The sequence below is a fragment of the Tamandua tetradactyla genome, chromosome X (assembly GCF_023851605.1).
Source record: "Tamandua tetradactyla isolate mTamTet1 chromosome X, mTamTet1.pri, whole genome shotgun sequence".
Lineage (NCBI taxonomy): Eukaryota > Metazoa > Chordata > Mammalia > Pilosa > Myrmecophagidae > Tamandua > Tamandua tetradactyla.
The window spans coordinates 103,836,396-103,860,668 of NC_135353.1; the positions used below are offsets into that span (position 1 = coordinate 103,836,396).

General features: G+C 46.4%; 1 protein-coding gene across 3 annotated transcripts in view; it reads left to right on the plus strand.

The window, feature by feature from the left end:
- Window positions 1–24,273, plus strand: part of STARD8 (StAR related lipid transfer domain containing 8) — an 82,360-nt gene that overhangs the window by 17,315 nt on the left and 40,772 nt on the right. For 2 of the 3 annotated variants that reach the window (XM_077145691.1, XM_077145692.1), the window contains exon 1: window positions 21,566–21,913. The exons of the other annotated variant lie outside the window; for it this stretch is intronic. The gene's annotated coding sequence lies outside the window, so the exon portion shown is untranslated. Of the gene's footprint in view, window positions 1–21,565; window positions 21,914–24,273 lie in introns of those variants that run through there. 3 annotated transcript variants of the gene reach the window in all.

A 24,273-nucleotide genomic window follows, 5' to 3' on the forward strand; every position in this document is an offset into this window, starting at 1 on the left:
CCACTTATGGAGTTCTCTCTTTAAAAGAAAAATATGATCATGCCCCAAAACCTTTGACTGTTCTTTATTTTTGGTCAAAGTCCAACTTCCTTGCATTGGCATTCAAGGTCCTTCACAACTTAACCTATCATTCTTGCTTCATCTCCCACCACATCCCCACATTTCTGATGCCGATGGGGCTACTCAATATTTCTAGACACACAATGAACTTTCACATTGGATTCTTTACTTAGTGTGTCTTTGCCATGCCCCCTTCTTGGTCCATCAAGCCCTCCTCTGAACTCCCTTCCCATCAAGTCCATATCTCTATCATAACATATCATACCATTCTGTTCTGCATTGCCTTTTATCTCCCCTGTGTCTCACATAGACCATGAGATCTTGGCATACAAAGCCCATGTCGAATTGACCCCTGTGTTTCTGGAACTTGCTGCAGGGCCTCACACAAGAATGAATCTGTCAAGGACTGTCTTTTATTTTTTATGGCATACAAAAGAACTTCTAGTAATCAGACTGATAATTTATAGGTCTCATAAGACCTTTTCTTATCATTTCAGCTCTGATATAGGTATGAAAGACTCACACAGAATCCTCACTGTGTTGAAGACCACTGTTCTAGTCTAGTGCTCAATGTTCACTGGCTCCCCTTTACTATGCTATGCACCCACTTGGGCTCTGAGAAAATTCTCCAGGCATGTTGAAGTATCCCTTTTCATTCTGTATCCAGTAGAAGATTCTTTGTATTGAGCCAGTATCTCTCTCAGAACAACTTCCACCCATTGGTCCTACTTCACCCTTTGGAGTCTCATAGAAGGAATATGTTCTTTCTTCCCTATGATAAAGAGGCCGGTATTTATAATCTCTCAAAATCTGAGATGGAAGGGAATTTATAGCTTGTATAGTCCAATGCACTCATTGCAGTTGGGGAACCTGAAGCTCAGAGCAAGGAAGTGATCATCACAACAGCACACAGCAAGTAGGTGGTAAAGCTGAGTCTAGAACCCAAATCCCCACCCGTATGACGTTCTCCAAAGAATCTTTCCTTCCCCAGAGTGAGCAGCCTCAGCTCCTAAACTGATTTCTCACAGTCTCGATGTCTGTTCCCTAAACTTACTCTTGGTTAATAGTAACCAACCACTGAAGATCAGCAACTCAGCTTTTGAAAGTGCTTGGTTCCCAGTTTGGTTTGCTTGGAGAAAGGACAAAGACATAGGAGAGCAAATTAGTATCAGAAGCAGAGCTGTTCTCTTACTACAGCATGATTGTCATCCTCCTTGTCCTCCTAGTCCTCCTCCTCCCCCCTCCATTAGACTAAATTCCACTCAAACAGCCCTCCTGCCATGACAGGGCACCACGGGCAGCTTTCAGAAGCCCCTTATGACCTGTTTGCTAGTAGGTCCCTGCGGTGTGACCTTCCACATCCAAAATGCAGAAACTGGAAGATTTGGTTTGGATTGTGTTTTGAGAATTAAAATGAAAACATAGGAAGTAGGGCTCTTGAGAACAGAGGCTTCCAACTCTGTGTGCATTTTCCCCTGGAGCACGATATTTCAGGGAGTACATTCCACAGGGGAAGGGAACGGCCTCTCTCAGTAAAAACAAAACACAAAGCCCTTCAAGGTTTGGATAGAGAAAAAGGCCAAAAGAAGACTCTCTAGGAGGGGATAGGCAATTGTTTCAAATTTTCCAACTCTTCTCCTCCCTTGTCCTTCCTGTCTCCATATCCAACACTCAGAGCTATCATGCTTGATCTCACTGTTGTTGTCACCACCTCTGGCCCCCAGAGATGCCCTGCTCCCTTCAACCCTGTGATCTACAAGAGGATCCAAGCCCCTTTTCTTGATTCCTTGAGCATCATCAGAGTAACTGGGCCTTCAGAACTTTCCTTTAAACCAAGAACAAACAGATATAAATTAAATGTAGAGCATGCAAACTAAAGAACACAAGTCAGGTTCTATAAAGTACATGCTTCTTGTCTGAAGAAACCTAGTAAAAGAAGGGAAGGACTTTGCTAGTACCCAAATATCTCCCAATGTAACTGCTTCATCATCCCTGATGTTTGCTGGCTTTTTCTCCATTCCCAGCTCCTATCGCTGGGAGTTGGGTATCACCTTGTTGCTCTATCACAGCTGTTAGAAAGGCCAATGCAAAAGAATTTTTTTAGGAAAAACTTTCCAGAACCACTGGGGTCTCTTTCAGTTCTGGTTCCTGAGCTGATGAACATGGTTAGTTCACAGCCAGTTTGCAGAGTAGAAGAATAGGTCATCTTTGGGTGCCCACAAAACATATAGTCCTGCAAGGAAATGAGCTTTATTCACCTCTGGAGCTTCCTCAGGCATGATTGTACATGTGTGCAAATGTGTATGCATGCACGCACATAGAGCCTTTTTACAAAATCTTAGTTTCACAGTACAATGATGCCTTCACCACACAAAGATATACCACTTTTTCTAGCTTCTCAAAAGAGGATATGCATCCCCCTGGGGTTAAGTGAAGGCATGCCAGAGATATGCAAAACTTCCTGGAAGATATTTCCAAAGCATCTTCCTGGAATGGCTGGCTTTCCTTAAAAGATCTGGAGCAAACCATCATTTTTATATTGAAACAAACATAGACATATTATGGAATGGCATACAAATTCAATGAATTTGAATGATAAAAATGGAGGCTTAAAAGAGATTTTTCACTTTGGCTGGCTGGCGTCATATGGAGAATGAATTCATGCAGTTGATGAATGCTGGAAAACATCGAGAAAAACTTATTGAAACAATGGAATCCTTGAGAGTAGAAGCTTTCTCTCTCTCCTTTCTCTCTGTACCCTCATACCTAATACAGAGCCAGCTACAGAGCAAGTCCCAGGAACTCTTTGCTCCATTCATCTATCCATTCATCATCCATCCATCCATCCATCCATCCATCCACTCATCCTTGCCAAGAAACAAGTAAAAAATATAGTCTTATGGTGGTGGAAAGAGTTCAGGTTGTGGGTCTGAATTCTGACACTGTCACTTATTATCTGTATGATCACCTCTCTGTGCCTCAGTTTTCTCTGTTTAAAATGAAGGTTTGAATAGTCAACTGTTTAGATTATTGGGTGAACTAAATGTGATAATAGTAGTGAGAGCTCTTTATAAACTTCCAAACAATACACAAATTATAGTGATGAAATTAGCATAAAATCCTCACCATGACTAGCACAGGCAGCAGGAAGAGAGAAAGGAAAGTTACTCTAGTACAGAAACCTGACTAAGAAGGCAGGAACTGAGACCTTGAGAATGAGCCTCCTGGACCCGTGGGATGGAGAGGGCAGATGTTAAATCATGGCCCTGGAGCCCTCACCCCCACGCTGGGAAAGGAGGGCACAGGCCAAAGGGTAACTGCAGTTGGAGTGACAGAGGGATGTGCCTCATACACCTCTGGTCTCCAAAGACCAAATGGGTGACCCTTGTCTGCCAGCGAGCCCCTTTGAGACATGGCTTACGACAAGGATCCTTCATCACTGGAGCTAACATACAACCAGGCATGATATGTTGACTTGGCTGCTAACTGACTCTGTCACCTTGGGAAAGTCCATTCTCCTCTCTGGGCCCTGAATTCCCCATCATTAAAATGAAGGAATTGGATAGGGTAGTCCCTAAGGTTTTTTGAGTTCCTATACAATATGATTATGTGATTAGAAAGGGTCTTGATCTTGATTTTCCGAGTGTGTAAACATCAGTCTGATCATCTGATAGTTTGGTACTGAGTCCTGGACCCTGCTGAAAAGCAGTGGAATGCAGTGTAGGGTGCCAGGTCGGTCTCCCCTGAATTTAAGTCTGCTGCCTGAACTTGGGAACTCTGAGCCCCTGCTGGTCCCTCAGCTTGTTCTGCCCATGTCTACCTGAACAGACCCAAATGGACATCTCCAGAACAAGCCAGGATCACAGTCCAGGTGAGAAGTGGGTGGATGAAGCAGGTGTTTCCCAAACCCTGGACTCCTGCCCATGTACTTCAAAAATAAAATGAGGAAAGGAAGGAAAACAGGAAATCCTGGCAACTCTATGCACCTAATTGTTCAGGAGGAATTCCTTCTAGGCAGGCCTATTTTCTCAGAAGCAGCAGCAGCTGCTGAGTTGGAAAGGTTGGCTTATTCAGTCTTTAGGATCCTGGAACTCCCCCCATCTCACCCTGTTTGGACTTTTGCCATTCTTGGAAGCTTAGCTTAAATATTGACCCCTCCCTCCTTCAAATCCCCAGCATACTTTGTATCTCTTATAGCATGGATCATGTTCCACTTTGTGTTTGAGCTATTTCTTTTCAGATATGAATTAGAAAGAAAATACACGCTGCAAATAAAAATTTCAAACTATGTATCTGGATACAAAATGGAGAGCTAAATCCCATAACTCCTCATTTCCACTTTTGAAAATCAAACACTGTTAAGAGGCTTGGTTGTTTGGTTGTTTTGTTTTGTTTTTGTTTGCTTTTGTTTTTGTTTTCCAGAAATCTTCTATCCTCAAATTATTGAGAATGCAAGCAGATGAAATTGGACAGAGCACTGGCTCTGAAGTCTAAACACTTGGGTTTGAATCTCAGCCTTCCACTTACTAGTCAGATGAACTAGAGTGAGTTCTGTCTCCTCTCTGACTCTCAGTCTCCTGATTTGTAAAATGGGGGTAACGGTTCCTCTCTTGTTATCTCACAGGGTTGTTGTGAGGACCGAATGAGACACAAGAAATAAAAACACATTTGGAAACTATAAGGGGTACCCTATTTATCACCATACTTATCTCTGCAAGGTCTTAAAGCACCTTGAAAACAGGGACCGCAGCCCATCTTGGACTGTGTCCCCATTGCCCCTCGTTCCAATGACTTGTGCAGAATAGGCAGATGGTGAATTTTAGAAGATATGGGACTGAATCCCAGGAGTTGTGCTACACCTAGTGATGTCGATGGTCCTGCCTTGGTTCTGGGCACACAGTTCTCTGACATTTGTTTGAAACCAAACCCACCTGAGAGTACTATTTTTCTAAAAAGTTACTTGGCTCAAAAAACACTGCCCTTCCACCATGTGGGCACTAGCCTAGCCTCATTGCCCCAGCATGATTTTGTTACTCTGGAAATTCTTCAATTCTTGTTGCCACACACCTCTATCTCTTTCAGCTTCCATTTTTCAAATTCTTCCCCTAACCAATACTTTCAAAGTCTCCACCAATACACACACACAAAAGGGATAGAAAGAAGTGGTCAAGGAGATTTGATTTTGTAAACCGACCAGATGTAAAACTGTTGGAAATTAAAGCTTGAAAACTAGACTTTTATTTAGTCTAACCTTCATCACTCCCTTTTGCCCTTTTGCAGATGGTGAGACTGAGACCCAGAAAGGGAAAGAGTTAGTGAAGGGAGTTAGTGATTCTGGCACCAGGTAAAGGCAGCAGGGAGGGGCAAGCCTCTGCAATTTACCTATGGGTCACTGGGGTTAAAATTCAAGGAACTAGCCTGGGGAAGGTGGGTGGGGACTGAGAGGAGATAAAAGTGGCCAGAGAAGGGAGGATCAGTCAGGAGAAGCAGTCTGGACTAGCTGCAAAATTCCCCTGGAAAGTGGAAACGTAAGAAATATGAAGGTTGTGGTTTAGCAACTTATTGTGAGTCTTGCTGAGCAAGGCGAGGGAAGATAGAAGATTTAAATAGAGAGGTCCAGAAAAGGAGAAAAAAAGGGAAGAAGGAAGGCTAGAACAGGGCAACAAAGGACATTTCAAGTGACGGGTCAGTAATGTAGCAGAATACAGTAAATTAGACCAGTCTTGTCCCATGTAGGACATCCAGCCATGTTATAAGTCCCCACCAGATCTGATGCCTGATTTTTTTCAGGCTCTGAGCATGTAGGCCAGTCCTTATTTTCTTAAGAAACTCAGCACTTTTCCATTGCCCACTGTTTGGAGAAGTGGCCCCAGACACTAGCTTCTACCTCAGCTGATTTGGCACATCAGCACATACAGCCTGGCCTGACTGCAAGAACAGGAAAGTGACTGCCGTGTGCCAGTCCCTGGGTCTGCCATTCTATAGCTATGATCTAATTTTAGTCATACAGTCACATTGTGAGTGAACTCAACCCATTTTACAGATAAGAGGTAACGCAATCTGTCAGTGAAAACAAAAACAACGAGAATAATAACAATAATTAAACATTTATTGGGAAACAATGGATGTACTGATTAAGAATGAGAGCCCTCAAGTCAGATTGCTGGTGTTCAAATCCCATTCATACTCCTCACTAGCTGGGTGATCTAGGACAAGTTACTTAACTTCTCTGTGCTTTAGTGTCCTTATCTGTAAAATGGGTATAATAGTTGTGCCTTCCTGAGAAGGTTTGGTAGAATCAAACATGTTGACCTTGTATAGCATTTTTGGGGGGGGTTACATGGTCTGGGAAACAAATGTGTAACATTTTGAACAGTATCTAGCATGTAGTTACTGTTCAATAAATAGGAGCTGTTATTGTTATCATTGCTATTATGTCCTTGGCACTATTCTAAGTGTTCTACTTATGTTATACCATGTAGTGATCGTTCAGAAGGTAACCAAGGCCTGGATGCAAGAAGAATATATCTGGTCCCTCGGCTTTTCTAAAAATATGTATTTATTAATTCATTTGCAATAATAAATTACAATAATAAAATTACAATAATGAATCCATTACAAATTAACATCATAACACATTTTTATGAGATAACTACATTTCCAAAAGAAAAATCAGTGAGAAGAGCAGCATTCTTTTACATTTTTTCAAATCTCTTTAATATCCAGTTTAATAGAAGACAGCAAGATACTCAGATGTGCTTCTGCATTAAATTATTGTGATGTTTGGTTTTGGTGAAGTATATGAAGAAAATCCAGGTTCATGCAAATATATTGTTGTAAAAGTAAGGGGTATTTTAATGGCCTTTCAGATAATTGTGGATATTCTTTGAAAGTAAACCAAAATTCAAATGATAGTTTCTTAAAAGTTAGTTGCAATTTGATATGTGAAACATAATAATGAACTTTTAATAATGTTACGTTAAAATTCATCACTGCCTTGATTTTTTTCCCTTACTTTTTTTTAACTTTTTTTTTTTATTGTATAGTATACCATATATACAAAGCAACGAAATAAAAAAGCAATAGTTTCCAAAGCACTCTTCAACAAGTGGTTACAGGACAGATGCCAGAGTTTGTCATGGGTTACCATATGATCCTTTCAGATTTTTTTCTTTCTAGCTGCTCCAGAATATAGAAAGCTAGAAGGCTTAAATATTTTTTTTTATCATCACAATTGACTTTTCTCCTTTTTTTGTGAAAAATAGCATATATTTAAAAAGCTATAAATTTCAAAGCACAGCACCACAATTAGTTGTAGAATATATTTCACAGTTTAGTATGGGTTACAAATTCACAATTTTAGGTTTTTACTTCTAGCTGTTCTAAAATACTGGAGATTAAAAGAGATATCAATTTAATGATTCAGCATTCATATTCACTTGCTAAGTCTTATCTTCTATGTATAATTTCACCATCACCTTTGATCTTTCTATCCTTCTCTTTAAGGGTGTTTGGGCTATTACCATTCTAAGTTTTTCATATTGAAAGGGTCTGCCATTAATATGGGGTAGGGAGATGGAACTATCCAATATTACGGAGAGTCTGGGCTACGTTTCAGGACTTAGCTGAACCAGTGGTCCCTTGGCGTTTAAATTTTCCCTAGCTACAAAATAATTTTTTTCCTCAAACCGAATCCTATGTGAAATCCCAATATATAAAACAGATAAAAAGCAGCATGACTCTGGCTAAAGTAATGCGCAATGATGGTGGGGAGGGTCTGGAGCCCCACTTCCACCCCAGCTCAGCCTTCCCCTGTTCTCTCCTTCCCCAACAACCTCATGGTAGGCCTTGAGGCTCCTTCCCAGCCAGTGTGAGGTGCAACAGGAAAGTCCACTGACCTAGCTCAGCTGAAGATGTTGTAACCCTGAGAAGGTGAGTAACTTGTTCAAGGTTACACAGCAATCAAAGGCAGAGTGGGGTACAGGTAGGACCACCAAGCCTGGAAGGCAAGAACTTGGCCAAAAGAAAAGTCTCCTTGGTTAAAATAGAACACAGAACATTGCAGGTTCAAGCAGAGAAGTAGTTGGAAAAGAGTTTGAGTGGGAGGGAAGGGATGTGGCTGATCCCAAGGCCCTGTCCCTGGGCCCCAAGTGTCACCGTTGCACATTCATATCCTGCTGCGGTCACCCCAGACTTTAAGACAATACAAGGCCCTATCTGCTTGGGATCTCTCACTGCACAGGGTTTGGGGCTCTGTTTTGACAAGGGATTGTAGTCCTCTTTCCTTTAGGTTTCCTGTCTTTGGGATGCAGCTGATCTGGGGCTAAATCAATTTATCCAGACTTCTTCATTGAGCTTTTGGCCCAAACTGGCACTTTTAAAAGGCTCCTTCCTCTCCAGGGTCCTGGTACAGCAATCTGGCTTCCAATCTATTAAGAAGTACAGTGGGGAAGGCCTAGGGCCCCACCCTTTTCATAACTTATGTGTGCGTGAGCCCATATCTATTTGTGGTGCACTGCAGCAGATACAGTTTATCTAAGAACTTGTGCATTGCCAACTTTTGTTTCCAGGACTTTGGTATGGGTTATCTGGGGACACCACACTGTGGAGAAAGTACAGAAGTTCCGAGCAGAGAACTTTGGGACCTCTCTGGAATCCCTTCTGATCTGATCTCTTGAGCCCCTCAGGCTCCATGAGAACCCTTAAAGGCTGCATGCACAGAGCAGAGCAAGACAAGGACAAATACTGGGGAGCAAAGCTCAGGTACATAGGCCTGAGTTGTTTGCCTCTCCCTGATAAAGCCTCAGGATCCCCATCTGTACCATGAGAGGTGGACTAGATGCTCTCTGAGGTTTCACCAGTTCCAGGCTGGGCTTCTGTAGAAACCCTGATTGCTGTGGTACTCTCTCATGCACTGTCCTAGAATCCCAGGGGAAAACACCAAGTGATGACTGTGACAAGGTTTGCTCCCTAACATGCTTTACCAGGTCTAATTGCTGATGCCAAGAGGGTAGCAATGCAGGAGGCAGATTACTGACACCCATTGTGCAAACCACTCCTCTGACACAAAAACTTCTTTAGTTCACAGCAAGGCCAACTGTTCTAATGGACAGAGCCACAGCACCCTGAGCCAGACTGCAGGGGGTGTGTTACTGTGTTTTGGTGCTGTATCCTATCAGGTGATGGGAAGAAGGGGGTCTCTCTGCAAGTTAATATATGTGTACTAAGGGTAAGAAGTAGAAGTGGCTGTGGGTGGGCCCTGGAACTGAGTCTACCAGATAGAGACAGAAAGAATTAGTAAGCATGAGAACTGAGCAGCTACTGATGGTTGGGGGGCTTGTCTACGCTCTGTGGCTATGAGAATAGCCCATTCATGATTCTCTGTGATCCAAAGATAGTATGAAAGCAATGAGGCCGGGTGACAGGATAAGAGGTGAGTTTTCCACTGACAGATGCCTCTTATAAACACTTTCATATTTGATTCACATAACAGTTTAGGGACATAGATGTTTTTTGTCTCAACTTAATAAGTGAGAAACTGAGGCCCAGAGAAGGGCAGTGACATGTCACCTCTAGTGAGTTTCAAAGTTGGTTTTTAAACACAAGGACTGCTGTGAGAGTTGGAGTTCTGAGGGGCTCCTTCTCGAAAGCTGATAAAATCTATTCATATATATGTTCCTGCTAAGACTTGGCTGTAAGGGTGGGGGAAATAGCTTTCTCGTTTCACGCAGGCCCAGAAAAGGCTAATGATTGGTCCGTACTCATACACAGCAAGGTAGAAACAGAAGGACTGAAACTCATCCTTCACCTTCATGCTTTTATTTGGAGTGCTGCCGAACACTGTAAGGAGCAGCGCTCCCACTGCTGTTGTATCTGTGTCTGGCCATTTTCTGCTTCCAAAGTTCTCCCAGATCCATTATCTAAAAGTTTGCAGGGCAGAAAAAATTTATTTCCATTTTCAAGGTGAAGAAATTGAGGTTCAGCAACTTGCCAAAGGTCACAGAAAGGCAGAGCCAGGCCTTGAGACTGAAGTCGTGTTCAAATTCCCCTCAGCTTATCCGTAAAGTGTGTTTGGCCAGCAAGGGAGGGACAGAGTGAGTTCACTGAAGCAGAATGCTAGAGAACAAATGTAACAAACTTCAACTCCCTGGGGTCACATCGAAGCCTGTAGCTTTTTTCCATATGAACCTCTGAATTGCATAAGCAGTTTTGAGGCCTTTGCAGGGGGAAACAGAGAAGCCAGTGAGATCAATTCTCCAGAACAGACCCCAGAGGTATCCTGGCTTAATAATAGATGCCCTGTCAGCCCCAATGTCTTTTGTGATCAGGATTCCAGGTTTGGTTCAGCCACACCGGGGGTAAGTGTGGGGCATTTTCTCCCCATCTCACTACATGTGGTTACAGTTCAGGCTTGGTCTCTGAGTTTAATCTTTACTTTCCTCCACCCCAAAGATATTGGGCAAAGAAAACTCCAAATCTTTCAGCCACCATTTGGTTTGGCCAAGGCTGTTTCTGGGGTTTAACACATCCACCCTCTCTTTTACTCACTTATTAGTTCCTCACTATTTATTCACTCCCCAAGTGCCAATCTGCGACAACCCCCTTCTTGAGCAATAAATACAAAATAACTAATAAAATACAGTCCCTGCTCTCAGAGATTTCAAACTCTAATTGGGCAGGAAGACATTTAGATAGCTAAACTCAAGACAATGATAACTGGTGTAACTGAGCTGTGGAAGTACCCCAAAAGGGGATGATTATAGGAGTTGCTAAAAGGATATTTAGGAGTTTGTCAGGTGCAGAAGATAGGGAAAATCTTTTATCCTCCTTGTGCCTCAACTTTCTCATCTATAAAATGGGATAATAATAGTAAATTCAGGGTTTTGTGAGGAGCCTATGAGAAAAAATGTGTAAAGTGCTTAGAACAGCGCCAGGCCCATTGAGGGAACCACATATGTCTGAAATAATAAAGGAAATAAGGATAAACATCCTTGTTAGAGAGAAAAGCACATGTAACACACATTTGGAGAGTTAACCAAGCATGGTGTGTTTTGGTAATGCCAGTTGATTTGGCTGGGTAAATTTATGCAAGGCTTTGAAAGCCAGCCTTAAAGAAGTGTAGACTGGTCCTTGTTAGTCATAGGCAACCATTTCCAGAGCTGAATCTTTGCCACAGAGGGTGGCAGAGGACTCTTGTGTGAAATGCTAGCACTCTGTCCACCAGCCCCACAGGTCTGTCACCAGTCAGGAAGAAGTCAGTGGCCAAATATGCAGAGAAGTGCAGACCTGTGCACAGCCTAGTCCTCAGCTTAGCATTAATCTAGGGGAGGTTGGGGTGGGGAAGAGACACCACATCTCTGTCCTGGAGGAGCAGCTGATCTAATTGGAATAACTCCTGTTCCGCCAAGAATCAAATCAATCATCCTGGTGGGAAGTGGTGGAGGTAAGTTGGTAAGAGAGGCTTTGGTGTAGTCTGAGAGGCAGTATGTTTAGAGGTTACTAACCAAGGCCAACAGTCAGATTGTCTGGGTTTAAAGCCCAGTGGTTACTTACAAACTGTGTGACCTTGGTCAAGTCACAGAACCTCTCTGGGCTGCAGTTTTCCTATTTGAAAATGGGGGCAATGAAAATAATTCAACCTCTTCATACAGTTGTGATAATTAAATCATAGGTTAAAAGTGCTTAGAAGGTCCACTCACATAAATACTTCATAAATATTAGCTATTCTCACTGATGATAGGCCTATTATATGCTTAGTGTTTAGGATTCTTGGAGTTCAAGGCAGTGGCCTGGAGGCCACTCCATGTGAACACCCCATGTTCACTGAAGCCCCAAAAGGAGTGTAAATGTTCTTCAAAGAATTAGAGATGAAGAATATCCATTTTCATGTGAAAACAGAGAGGGATATATCCTGGAGTTAACTGGGTAATTCAAATGGACATTTAAGATAAAAGCACGGATTTTAAAGACATTCCGTGCTTGGACTTAAAATTTCAGGTTGCATCCTCAGCTCCCCAGTGTTTCTTCACATTCTTCCCCCTCAGTCCTTAGGGACATTAGGTACAAAATTTCCAGTTGCAAAGGTACATGCGAGTTCAATGAACACTCACAATGAATCATTCTCTGGGGTAAGGATGACCATCACCATTTTATGCATGGAAATGGGATCAGGGCTCAAATTCTGCCATTGCCACTTATTAATCGTCTGAACTTAGCAAGTTACATTACCTTTGACGTCCCTTAGTTTCTCCATCTGTAAAATGGAGGTGATGATGATGATGATGATAGTACTTACTTCAGAGGACAGTGGTAAGAATTAAATGAGTTAATACCTGAAAAGCACTTGAACAATACCGTGCATATAGTTAGTGCTCAATAAAATTAGCTTTTATTAAATCCATTCTCACATTTCCGTCCACAAGAACTCAGACTGCTGTCATTCTATCCCTTTCACATAGTAGAAAATTGAGGTTCTGAGAGGTTAAGACCTGCTGCCCATTTTGCTAAAAGGGGACATTCCTGCAGTGGGGAGAAGGTTGGAATAAATGACCCTTAATGTTCTTTCTAGCTTCAAGTTTCTGTGATTCAAGTTAATCTTTGGAGCCCTTTCATACCACTGTTCTAGTTGGGGCTGAAACAGTAGAACTCAGGAAACAGGGGAGGGACTGGCCATGGAGGGAGATGTTTAGCAACGTAGGTAATGGCAGCAGCCACCTTTCCTTCTGTGCTATCAAGGGGCTGTATCCACACTCTTGTCCTACCAGAGAGCAAAAGAGAAATGAGGAAGCTGATTTAGACCTTCTTTCCCTCAGAGGGGAACTTACCCTTGTATCAGGGGCAGTACAAGTTCTGCTGGAAATTCAGAAGTAAAGGAATTGGCAGGCCCAAGCTGGGCACAGAGATGGGTCATCTCAATGGCTGTTTTTCCAGGCTGAGCTAGTCCAGAATAAGAACTTCTGATAGGCCAGAGAATGCTAGTCGAAGAGCTATGGGCTCCCCACTGGTTTATGATCTTTTGGGGAAGGGGGAATGAATTCCATAATGTAATGGAAAGAGAAGTAAACTAGAGTCAGGAGATGTGACTTGGTTCCGGAATGAACTCACTTGGTGACCTTGGGCAAGTCCCCTACCCCATATGAAAAATGCATTCATTCAATCAATATCTCATGAACACCTACTATGTGCCCTGGGGAAAAGGGATGAATGACATGGAGATCAACATGATGATCTCCAATTCCTTTTCAGCTCTGACATTGAGTCTAAGAAAAGTGGATGCAAATCTCATGCAAACAAGCACACATCAAGTCCAAAATTCCAATTTCTTTTCTGGAATAAACTAGAAGGATCCTTTCCAGAGGCACTGAAAAGAAGGAATAACATCCATACCCTTTCCAGTGACCCCTCCTAGCCTATCCTTCACGAATGGGGTTGCTTAACCCTAGATTCGTGGTACAGAGTATGGAGAGGGTAGAGCTGTGAAACTGTGACCTTCACCTGTGTAGTCACTGTAATTGACAAAGTACATTCATTATTCCCACTGTGTCATGGGATTTATTGTCCTCATTTTAAAGATGAGGAGATTGAGCCTCAGAGAGGCAAAACTGCCCAGGTTCTGTGGCAATCAGTGCAGAGCCAGTCTCCAGAATCTTGTCCCTGTTACTGGCCATCACAAGAAGTGGCCAGAAAATGACCAGGTTTGAAAGCTGGCAACTTTCCATCTTCCCTCTGTCTTAAAAAAAACTACATAAGTTCACCCCTTCCCCTATCCCTAAATCAGGTAATGAAAGTTTGCTTGCAGTGGGTAGGGGTACAGGTAAGAGAAAATGGTTTATGTAACTTAAAGTCCTGGGTCTAGGCTTTTTATGTGCGATAGATCTCCGGTGCTGATCTCTTTGAAAATAAAAGCCCATCTTACTTTATGGAGACCCTACAATATGCCAAGTGCCACATTCAGCCCTCTAGATCTTCACAACAGTCCTGAAACACAAACATAATTATCTCTGTTTTTGACGATGGAGAAAGAGAGGGTCAGAGGTGTTACCTAACTGGCCAAGCCATTTCAATTCTTGGTCCTCAGTTTCCTATCTGTAACATAAGGGAGTCTCTAAGGCCTGCTCATAAGATATTCTCAGAACTACAAGCTTTCAAAGTGTCCTTGTTGAACAGAGCTGGTTCTGTTCCTCTGGTAGGAAACTCAGAGATTGAGGTGAGGTGGTGATGGGGGGGGGGATGAGGATTAGGTGTGTCAGTCCAGTAAGATCGCACGGCATTGTTCCCCTCTCCATTGGCTTAGGTCTTCCACCATGTCATGTGGCTGGTGAGATTTTGACCAGACAGGAGTGGGGAGCCAAGAAGACACCTACAGTCTTGCACTGGGGGATGAAAACAAGAAGGAGGGGATCAATGCTGCCATACCGCTCAAGTAGAGGGTCAAGGTGGAAAAGGCTAGAGAGCGTGACTCCAGCCTGGGAAGGGAGGCAGAGTGGCAATAGGAAGGCAGGGTGGCGGCAGTGCTGGATGACTGGAGACCAGTGTTGGTTAGAGAAGGGGAGGTCCTGCTTAAAGGTGGTGGCGTGGAACTTTCTAGTCCCTAGCTGAGGGGGGCGGGGCAATCACGTCCCCCACCTCCCCAGCGTCCGTCGCTCCGTCAGTTCCTTCCTCTCGGCTTCCTTCGCACTCCAGTTCAGTCCCGGTGCAACCACCTGAGGCTCCAGCGCTCTGGCTTCTCTGGCTCGCTTGCTCGAGGGCTCAGGAGCCGCCTGGGTGCGGCGGGCGGCTCCGACATCTGGGTTTACGGACGCATGGCGGAGGTGCTGGGCCAGGGACCCGCCTTGCCGCTCCCGAAGTCCCCGATGTGGACGCTGTGGGGTGTGAAGGGTGTCCGGGGGGACCCGCCGCGCTGGAAACCAGGTGAACACAGCCGGGCAGACGCCGGCAGAGAGATGAGTGCTCGGCTGCACTTGGCTGATTCCCTTCCCGCCCCGATTTGGCAAAGCTGTCAGTCCCTCTCGCTTCCTTAATTTTGGTTTTAGTCCCGTTTTCATCCATTAGCACTCTGTTCGTTTTCTAAAACACCATCCTGCTGCCCCTGGTCGGCACTCCTTCCTTTTCAGGCCTTCCACCCCGCACGCCTGCTTCCTTCCGATTCTTAGCTAGCTCTGGCTCTGTCCGGCAGATGTCCCATCCTCTTATCCTGACGTTACCGCTGCCTTCTCTCTTCCTCTGCCTTTATTCCCGATCATAAAGAACGCTTCGGTTACTAACACATAGAAGGTGCATAAAAAATGGTATATCCCTTACCCCCCAGGCTTTCGTTGTCTCTGCCTCTGGCGTCTGCACTTCCACTCCTGTTTCTTCCTTTTCCACTGTATGTCTGGCACTTGGAATATATATATATATTTACTTCTTCAGTCCATTGTCTGTCTGTCCTGCTATCCCTCTATTTGTCTCCAAATCCTTGGATTCATATCACCTACCCTGCATCGCCTACCCCTCTGAAGCCTCATTACCTGCTCACTTTCTCCTCTAGTAGCACCACCCAGCTCAGCTATCCTGGCAGCCCCCTTTCAGGCAGATACCATAGCCCAAAAGTTTCATCCCCAAGGCCTGTTTCCACTCCAGGGAATCTTCCAGATTGTCTGACACTTTGTCTTTTTAAAATTTGAAAAGTATATGTTTATTTGAGCCTTGAAAAAAATTTCAGGCCCTGTCTGTTACTTTTCTCTAGGAATTCTCCCTTCATTTGCTCAAATAGATATAGGAAATTGCAAACCTGGTTGGGTTTCTCACTATAGGTTTGTCATGGAACTTGAGCACACTAAAAGGGTCCTTGAAGATCCTCTGATCCTATCTTCAGAGTGTACAGGTGGAGAAATGAGGCCCAGAGAGGGTAAGACCCTTGGCTGGGTCACACAGCTCCTAAGCAACAGAAGCAGGATAGATACTCCAGAGTTGCAGTGTTCTGACTCCTGAGGCAGGATCCTGGGTGGAGGTGAGGGTAAGCATGAAGAACCACTTTCTTGAGAGTCTTACTCCAAAGACACAGGGCTTGTCCACCCTGGGAACCTGGCTATCCCCTCCCTCCCTGCCCTCCAGACCTGACCTGGTTGCCCACCTGCTTGGTTCTCTATCAGGGATAGCTGTTGCCTCCCCTACTGACATGAGAGCTCCAGGAAGGTAGAGGCTCTTGGCTGTCCTGTTGGGCCTGTCTGTCCCACACCCCATGCCACCCCCCTGCCAGTGGTTGGCACAGGTGAGGTCTGTGAGCCCGTGATGGGTTGATCCATCTGTGTTGGAAAGTCCTGGCCTTGGCTTAGAGTCTGATCAGAGCTTTACTTCATGAGATTGAGAGAGAGAATGTGTGTGTGTGCATGCAGGGAGCTTTTGGGGGTTGGTGTTTTGGGAAGAGCCCACTGAGGGGGCACAGGAGTTTTAAGCCTAAGAGGAGCCCAGACTGCTTTGTAGAGTGGCCCTTTACCCACGCCCTCTGATGTCATCCTGGAGCATCTGAGGGCTGTCCTTTAAGGACAGGACACAGCATGGAAGATTTGCCAGAGAGGGCCGATACTTGCTTGAATTGAGATTGCCGAGGTCTAGAGACCCATAACCCCAGAGTTGAGCCAGGCCAGTAAAAGCCACCCCTCCTCCCAACATGGGTGCAGTGTACAGTCAGGCCACGGTCCTGGTAGTGAAGTCCGTGGGGGGAGGAAGAGCCCCTTCTCTCCTCCTCACCTTCCCAGGCTTTGTCTTGGGAGCTGAAGCCCCGGAAGGATGCAGGGAAGAGCACCATCAGGGGACAGGAGCCTGAGCTCTATTTAGGGACTGTGGGTGCCCACAGCCCCAGGGAGAGCTGGGGGCAGAGACCAAGTCTCCAGCCTCCTGTTCTGGCTTAGCCTCCACTCCCTCCCTTTGCTTGCCTTTCCACTCAGCCTTCCCCCTTCCTTCTCCTGTGCTCTTTCTGGCCTGGCCCCTAGCTATTACCCTCATCTTCAGAGAACCCTTATACCCCTCCCACCCCTTCCTTCATAGAAGCCAATGGGTGTTGGGCTTCTGGGAGCCATCCTCCCATAGGAACCCACAGAGGAGCTCATAGAAGCAGAGAATGCTCTGGAAAGGGGCAATCCTAGACACCAGAGCCCTGTCCCCTGACTTTCCAGAAGAAGAAACTGAGACCAGCCAGAGGGCTGAAGCTAAATTGGGTGGAGTGTGTGTGTGGGGGGCGAGTGATGGATGTGGAGGTGTACCTGTGGGGGGGTTCCTCTGACCTCATCACTTGTGTATGTGTATGGTAGAGGTGATGCCGGCAAGGCAAGGGGCTTATGGTAGAAGTGGGTTTGCCTTTCCTCATCCCTCCTTACCTTAGTGTGCCCTTCCTTGGAAGGGCAGGGATGGGGGTGGGGTGGGGTGGACACCCTGCTCTGAGGGTCCGGGCCCAGCTTTACGCCAAGATCAGTAAGTGCTGCTTGGAGGATGAACCACCTATTCACTTGAGCAGGGGCAGGGCAGACCTCCTGTGGGAGTGACATGGAGGTGAGGTGTTCCATCAGCCTGCAGCAGAAAACTCTGGCCGTTTTGACATAGGCTAGTAAAGTCAGGCCAATGTGTGTGTGGCATGGGGTCTCATAGAGACAACCGCCATCACACAATCATGGGCAGCGGGCCTGTGTGTGGATTCCAGGGGCCAGCTCTCCATCAGGCTGACACCTTGCTTGGTATTTGTTTGGGGCTGGGGGAGCAGAAGATGGCCTGGGCAGGGACTGAGTGGGCTTGGGTTCCCTGCCTCCAGCTGCCCCATCCCATGCCTGGAAGGTGGTCATGAACTGTTGCATTGCTTCGGCTCCAGGAGGGAGGCAGCATGGATTGAGTGCCCCCTCTTTCATGGATTAGGGAAGGATTTCCCAGAGAGGTTAAGTGGGTCCTGGCTTGGCGTGTACTCCAGCTCCCCTCCCTGCCAGCCCATGGCTCTGAGCCTAGCACAGTGTTCCTCCTTTCCGGGTGCTTTGGGGTGCAAGGCAGGCACAGCCAGGGTGGTCCTCTTGGCTATGGGCTGTGAGGGTTTCTTTGTGCTGCCTGCAGAACATAGTTCTCTGTCCTCACCCCACCCTGGCAATACACAAACACTGAGGGCCCTGTGTGTCCCTCACCTTTGCAAGCCCCCTCCCTCGTATACCCCCACATCTGCCTCGCCTTCTGCTCCTCCTCTTAGTGCAAACCCTTCTGCCATTGGCCATGGCTACTCGGGAATCTTTTTATGAACCATGACTATCCCACCTTGTGGGAACCTGATCAATAGCCCCCATTCATGAGTCTGAGTGGAGGCCCCTATTCAGGTGAGAGCAGGCCTTTAGTTTCCCAGGCTTGACTGGTGGGCTCTAGATGAGGCATGCAGGAAAGTGAGTGTGAGTGAGAAAGTGCAGGGTGTGAGGGCACCTGTGGTCATGTGATGGTCAGGACTGGTTCGAGTGTAATTCATTTTCACCTCACCGCCCCCAGTCCCCTTTTTCCTTCCACCTGAGTTCCCAGGAATGATTTGCTGTTGTTCATTTAACCTTCATTGAGAAGAGGGGTGGAAGGGTCTGTTGGGTTTCCTCTTAATGTTAACTTCAGCCACTTCAGAGTGGGGCTATGAGTCTACCTGCAACAGCTCCAAAAAACCCCATTTCCAGGCAGAGAGGAGTGCAGGGACTGTTATAGGATGTCAGATAGGCCCTTATTGGGACCCTAGGGTCTTAGAATAATGATAAAGGTAACCACATATGGAATTTCTCTCTGCCATAGAGCCTAGAAGAAAAAAGCTGATTCATCCTGAAAGGTAGCTTAGCTTCTGCACCACTACCTGCCACCACCCTTTACTCTCACCTCCATTATTTCAATATTGTCCAGTAGGTATTTTGCACCATCTGCATTTAATAGATGAAGTAACTTTGTTTGGAATGGTATAATGACTTGCGCCTTGGGTCACATAACCAGAAAGTGATAGAACTGGGACTAGCCCCCAGCTCTCCTAGTTTCTGATCCAGAGCTCTTTTCACCATTTCTGTGGGTTTCTATCACCATGCTAACATTTATTGAGCACTCATTATGTGCCAACCGTCATTTTCTGTGTTTGTTTTGCCCAGTGGATCTGTACAACAATCGTGTGAAGTCATTACTGTGATTATCATCCACATTTTACAGATGAGGAAACCGAGGCACAGAGAATTGGAAAGGAATTTGCCTGAGGTCACAGCTGGTATGTGGCACGGTTGAGATTTGTGCCCAGGCCTACTGGCTCCAGAGCCCGTCATATTGCTTCTTTTATGTCACGGTGGCCTTGATGGTGGCAGAACAGGGGATGCCCCATGCCTCAGTAATAAACAGAGCTCCCCCGACACACACACATCCAGGCATTCTACATTTCCCTACCCAGTGACTGAGCTGGCATCTAAGGTAACAGCAGCAGCACAATAGGACACACGGGGAAACTTGGGTGCTTATGGGTCAAAGAGAAGCTGAGGACACTAAGATTTTAGCTTTCTCAAGAGCCACTCAAGCTGCCACCCAGAAAGGAGCTTGTGAGCAGGTACCATTTCCTCATCCATTCCAGGCACCATTAATGATATCCATTCTGTGCAAGCCTCTGGCTTAGGTCAGGGTCTGGGTAGGGGTGGGGGCAGATACTGGCAGGGGATTAAAGGTGATAAGCTATCTTTGCCCTTCTGAAGAGTCTGACTTCTCTGCCTGTTGGGAACTCCTGGGATAAGGGAGAAGATTCAGAGATATAGCTCTGAAACCAAATCACTTGGGCCATTTCAAAATCTCACAACGTGCATGGCAGATATTCGGATTGTAATGTTCCATGTTTGTTGCATTTCCTCAGTTGTAAAACAAATGTCTGTTGAGAGCCTATTCTATGCCTGGCACTATGAAGTTATCATTCTAGCTATTGATTGCATTTGTCTTTTTTTTTTTTTTTTTTTGGTAGTTTTCCCTTAGTTAAGTGTATATTTCTGGTTTGATTGCCTTAAAAAAAAAAAACAGAACCGATCTTATTAGTTAAATGTATCCACTAAAAGGTAAATTGAGTTTGCTTATTATTGCTCTGATTCTGATTTCTTCATAGGTGTCTATTGAATATCTTTCAACATGCTGAGTACTTACTTTGTCATAGGCACTGTGCTTGTTGCCGCTGAGCAAATGGAATCACCTCTACATGGTACTTGCCCATGGATAAATGACAGAATCACCGTAGGACCTCCAGTTTCTTGTCCTAGTATTATCTATAAGTAGAATAAGTTGGGCTCCAACTCAGAACCTTAGGGATGCTTAACTATATAAGCCTCAGGAAGGAGGTCATCTCCCTTCTCACCCCATTTTAAGAGTTTCTGACTCTGGGTTGGATTTGTATCTAGGAGTGAGTCCTGGTATGCCAGCCTCATCCACATCAAGACCTTCAGGGCCACCTTGAACAAATTGCCAGAGGATGCCAGCTGCAGCCCTACCACTGACAGGAAAGGAGTGGGGCGGTAAAACGTGAAAGTAGCTTAGGTTTATCACTGCTCCTTTTATTCTCATCAGGACCAGCATGGAAAGGAGGTGGAAGAATTCTAATTTGGCCCATTGGGCCAAAGGCCAGACAGGAGAGAAGGGCACCTAGGGTAGATTTGGCTGGGTCATTGTCTCTGGTAATGTTGAGAAAATTGCTATCCTCGGAAGCATTCGTTTTTGCTGTTCTCTATACTAGGTACCCTAGCAGGCAAGTTAAATGGATATAGTCTCTGCCTTCTAGGAACCTCAACTTCACTACTTTCATTTGTTAGGCGTGGACAAAATAACCAGTGTGCAGGGATTGTCCCCTTGCCGTGGATTTGCTAGGCAGCCTTGAGTGAGTCGCCTCTCCTTAGTTTCTTTCTTTATTTATCAATCTGGGGAATGGTGGTTGGACTTCATCGAGTCTAGGATCCTTCCAGCCCTGGCTGGTAGTAGCCCATAATTCACTAATGAAATCAGAGTTAGGAACTTGTGTTGGATCCTTGCAAGGAAAGTAGGAGAGAAATCAAGTCCCAGCCCTCTGTTTCGTACTGAATTTTAACTGGTTTTCTGGTGGTACTTGCTGTCAGAACTTCCTGGGTGATGTCTCCTGTCCTGGCTAATGTCAGTGTCCCAGATTTTCTGTGCGTTTCTCTGGAGGAGGTAGAGGTTGGACTTAGGGCAGAAAGATAGGAATATTGGGAAAGTCGCAGAATGTGGGGACTGCCCAATTTCCCTGCTCTCTTTTGGTTGCCTACTAGGCAGAAATCTCTCCCCGGTTGTCTCTTCTGGATTTCCCACAGATTATCCTGAGAAGTCGCTGGGCCCTCCCCTGAACATGCCACATATATTCCAAGCCTTCACACGGTGCCAGCCACATTCAGAACTCAAATATTAGTTTGTACGCTTGGCCAACTCGCTCCTTCGCTTTCAGTCGCTGGTTCTTGACTTGCACCTCCTCCCTCCCGGCTGTGTGACCGGAGGGAGAGGCGACTGCGAGGGGATAGGAGGAGCCAGAATGTAGAACCTCGCCCACCCCAATTTGAGCGACTTTTGGGGGAGGCCAGTGGGCTGGACTACGCTCTCATTGGTCAAGGGCCCTGTAGATGGGCGGGGCGTCTCCGCAGTCCTCCGGCGGCTGCTCCCGCCCCACCTGTACCGGGTGGACTCGGGCTGACAACGGCTAAGCAGCAGCAGCAGCTGCTTCTCTGGCTGGCATCGTTACCCCGGCCAGACCCCAGGCTCCGCGCTTGCTCCGGACGGAGCATTCCTAACTACGCTCGTCTCCCTCCCCCTGGCTGCTGGGACGAGGTCCTGAACTCAGAAGGGTGGACGTGGCCTCCAGGTAGGAGTCGGGGTGACTGGCAGGGGGAGACCTTCCCGGGCAGATGGGGACACCTCGGCTCCCTTGACCTGCCGATCCTCTCTGGCGCGCCCCCAGCCCGGCTCCTCTCCTTGTGGAAGGAGACCGGGAGGAAATGAACCGAGCCACCTTCACCCCAGGGATTTGGGGTCGGAGTCGCGGAAATAGGGAGATCCTTGAGCGCGCCGGCCGCGCGTCTCCCAGCGACGCCCCCCGAGTGGAGCGATGAAGGCGGCTGTCCACACGATACCCCCGGGCCTGGCCGGAGCCCGCCGCTCTGGGGCTTCGGAGGGGAGTGCTGCCAGGCGGGGATGGCAGGACTTCGGGTTCTGTGGTCAGGTCACGCGGCGTCTACTATGCTTTACTCCTTCCTCTGCTTTCGAGGGCATTTCCAGGAAGCCCCCGATTGGACCGTATGGGCGTTCCTGTCGGTCACTGCCTTCCTTTCTGAGAAACGTATGTTATGAAGGTAACTGGAAATTCTTTGGATAAGATGCATCTTTCTGGGGCTCAGTTTCCCCAGGAAGCTCAAAAAAAAGCTTGGATTAGAAACCCTCTAAGGAAAAGCCTTTTAGTGGGAGTTTTTATGATTTCCAAATTACGTACTCTGGAGTTCAATTTCTTCCAACACTTTTAAAAATTGAGCACTGAGTTACAACTCAGGAAACTGAAGTTTAGCCACTAACTCATGTGACCTTGGGTGAGTCATGACACTTCTGCAGGCCACAGCATTTTCAATGGTACCCCAGGGGGTGGGCTGAATGTCAGTGTTTAAATGACCCAGTCTCTTTCACCTCGACATTTGGTGACTGGGTGCATGGGTCCAGGCTCCTAATTGGCAGGGGAGACACTTGGGGGAGTGATAGGAGCTATGCACGTGGAGAGCACTGTGGTGATTATACAGCTAAGTCAGCTGGAAAACTAGTGGTAGTAGTGGCAGAGAGCGGGACAGAAGCCAGCCTGAAGGTAGGGAGGGGTGGAGCTGGTGGCATTTTCTTCCAGAGCTGGTGGTCCCCAGCCCCTTACCTCCAGACCCAGGGTTTGGGCCTGCTTGGAACCTGCACTCACCTTAAGTCTCAGGGCTCTCTGGCTTGTCTCTGTCCCATCCAAGCACCCAGGTCTGCCCACTGGGGAAGAGAGGATGATAAATCACTCCAGGAGGAGCTATTTTCAAACCCTGAATCCTACTGTGGGACCTGCTCCTGGCCCCACTCTAGCGGTTGTGGCCCCACTCTAGGGGTTGCTTTCCCCAACCACCTTTTGCATTATTGCCTTCTGCATTTTTGCCCTCACTTTCACCTTCCTGGAACAAAGGAGGGACATCTGGGGATGGTAGGGCGGGCAGCTCAAGGGAGCAGAGAAGAAGGCCACAGGTGGTTTCTGGGTGGGGGAGCAGGGGGAGTGGGAGGTATGTGTGTGATGGGAATGGTGGTGTTTGGGCGGGGGGTGTGACTCTTTCATTCTAAATCTACAGCTACCACAAAGTTAGACATTCTGGGCTGGTTCGCATTTCAGGGATTTGACCTTTTGTCAGACTGCATTCTGAATTTTGGAGTTGGAATTTCTGCTCCCTGGACCTCTAGTTAGGGCTAGAAAACACCAGACTGTACTGCTTCTCGTGCCTTCTTTCTGCAACTTTAGCATCGCTTGAAGAAGTATGCTAAATCTTTCTGTGCATCTGCGACTCCTCGCCCCCATCTGGAGAGGAAGGCCTGCTGGGAGTTGGTATTTGGAGGTGTTTAGGACAAGGAGAAAAGCTGAAGGTGAAGAAGAGGGCTGTGTATCCTGAATGTGTGTGAATGTGGGGGCAGGTAGTGAGTTGTACAGGGAGGATTTAAGGGCCTTCCTTGTTAAAGCACAGCATCTCCTGAGTTTGAGCCAAGGAGCAGAGAGGGTAACACTAAGAGGTCTGAATTTTGTGCCTCTTTGTCATATTGAAGTTTTAAAATTCCATTCCTGGAGCTACATATTGCAGAGGGAGCAGAGGATCCTTGGAGCCGGGAGTGGAGTTAGCAGCAGTGACACAAAAGCAAGAAGGTCCCAAAGGGAAGAAGGGATGGAGTCCTTAACTGGGATGCTGTCTCAGCTGTCCATGCTTTTCTGCTGGTAGACTCCTAGAGTTTGTTGTTCCAGACATGGAGAGTTCAAGTTCAATAGATAGCAAGTTTAACAAAATAGTAGGTGTGTCTTCTTGGGGGGAGGTGGGGCAAGGGGTCTCAGGCAGGAAGGAGATAATCCTGGTTTGATCCCACAGAGAAAACTTTTTCCTTAGGCTCCCAGTTGGGTAAGACTGAGTGTCATGGCCCCAGACCTTGGGGAGGTTGCTCATCAGCTAAAATAGG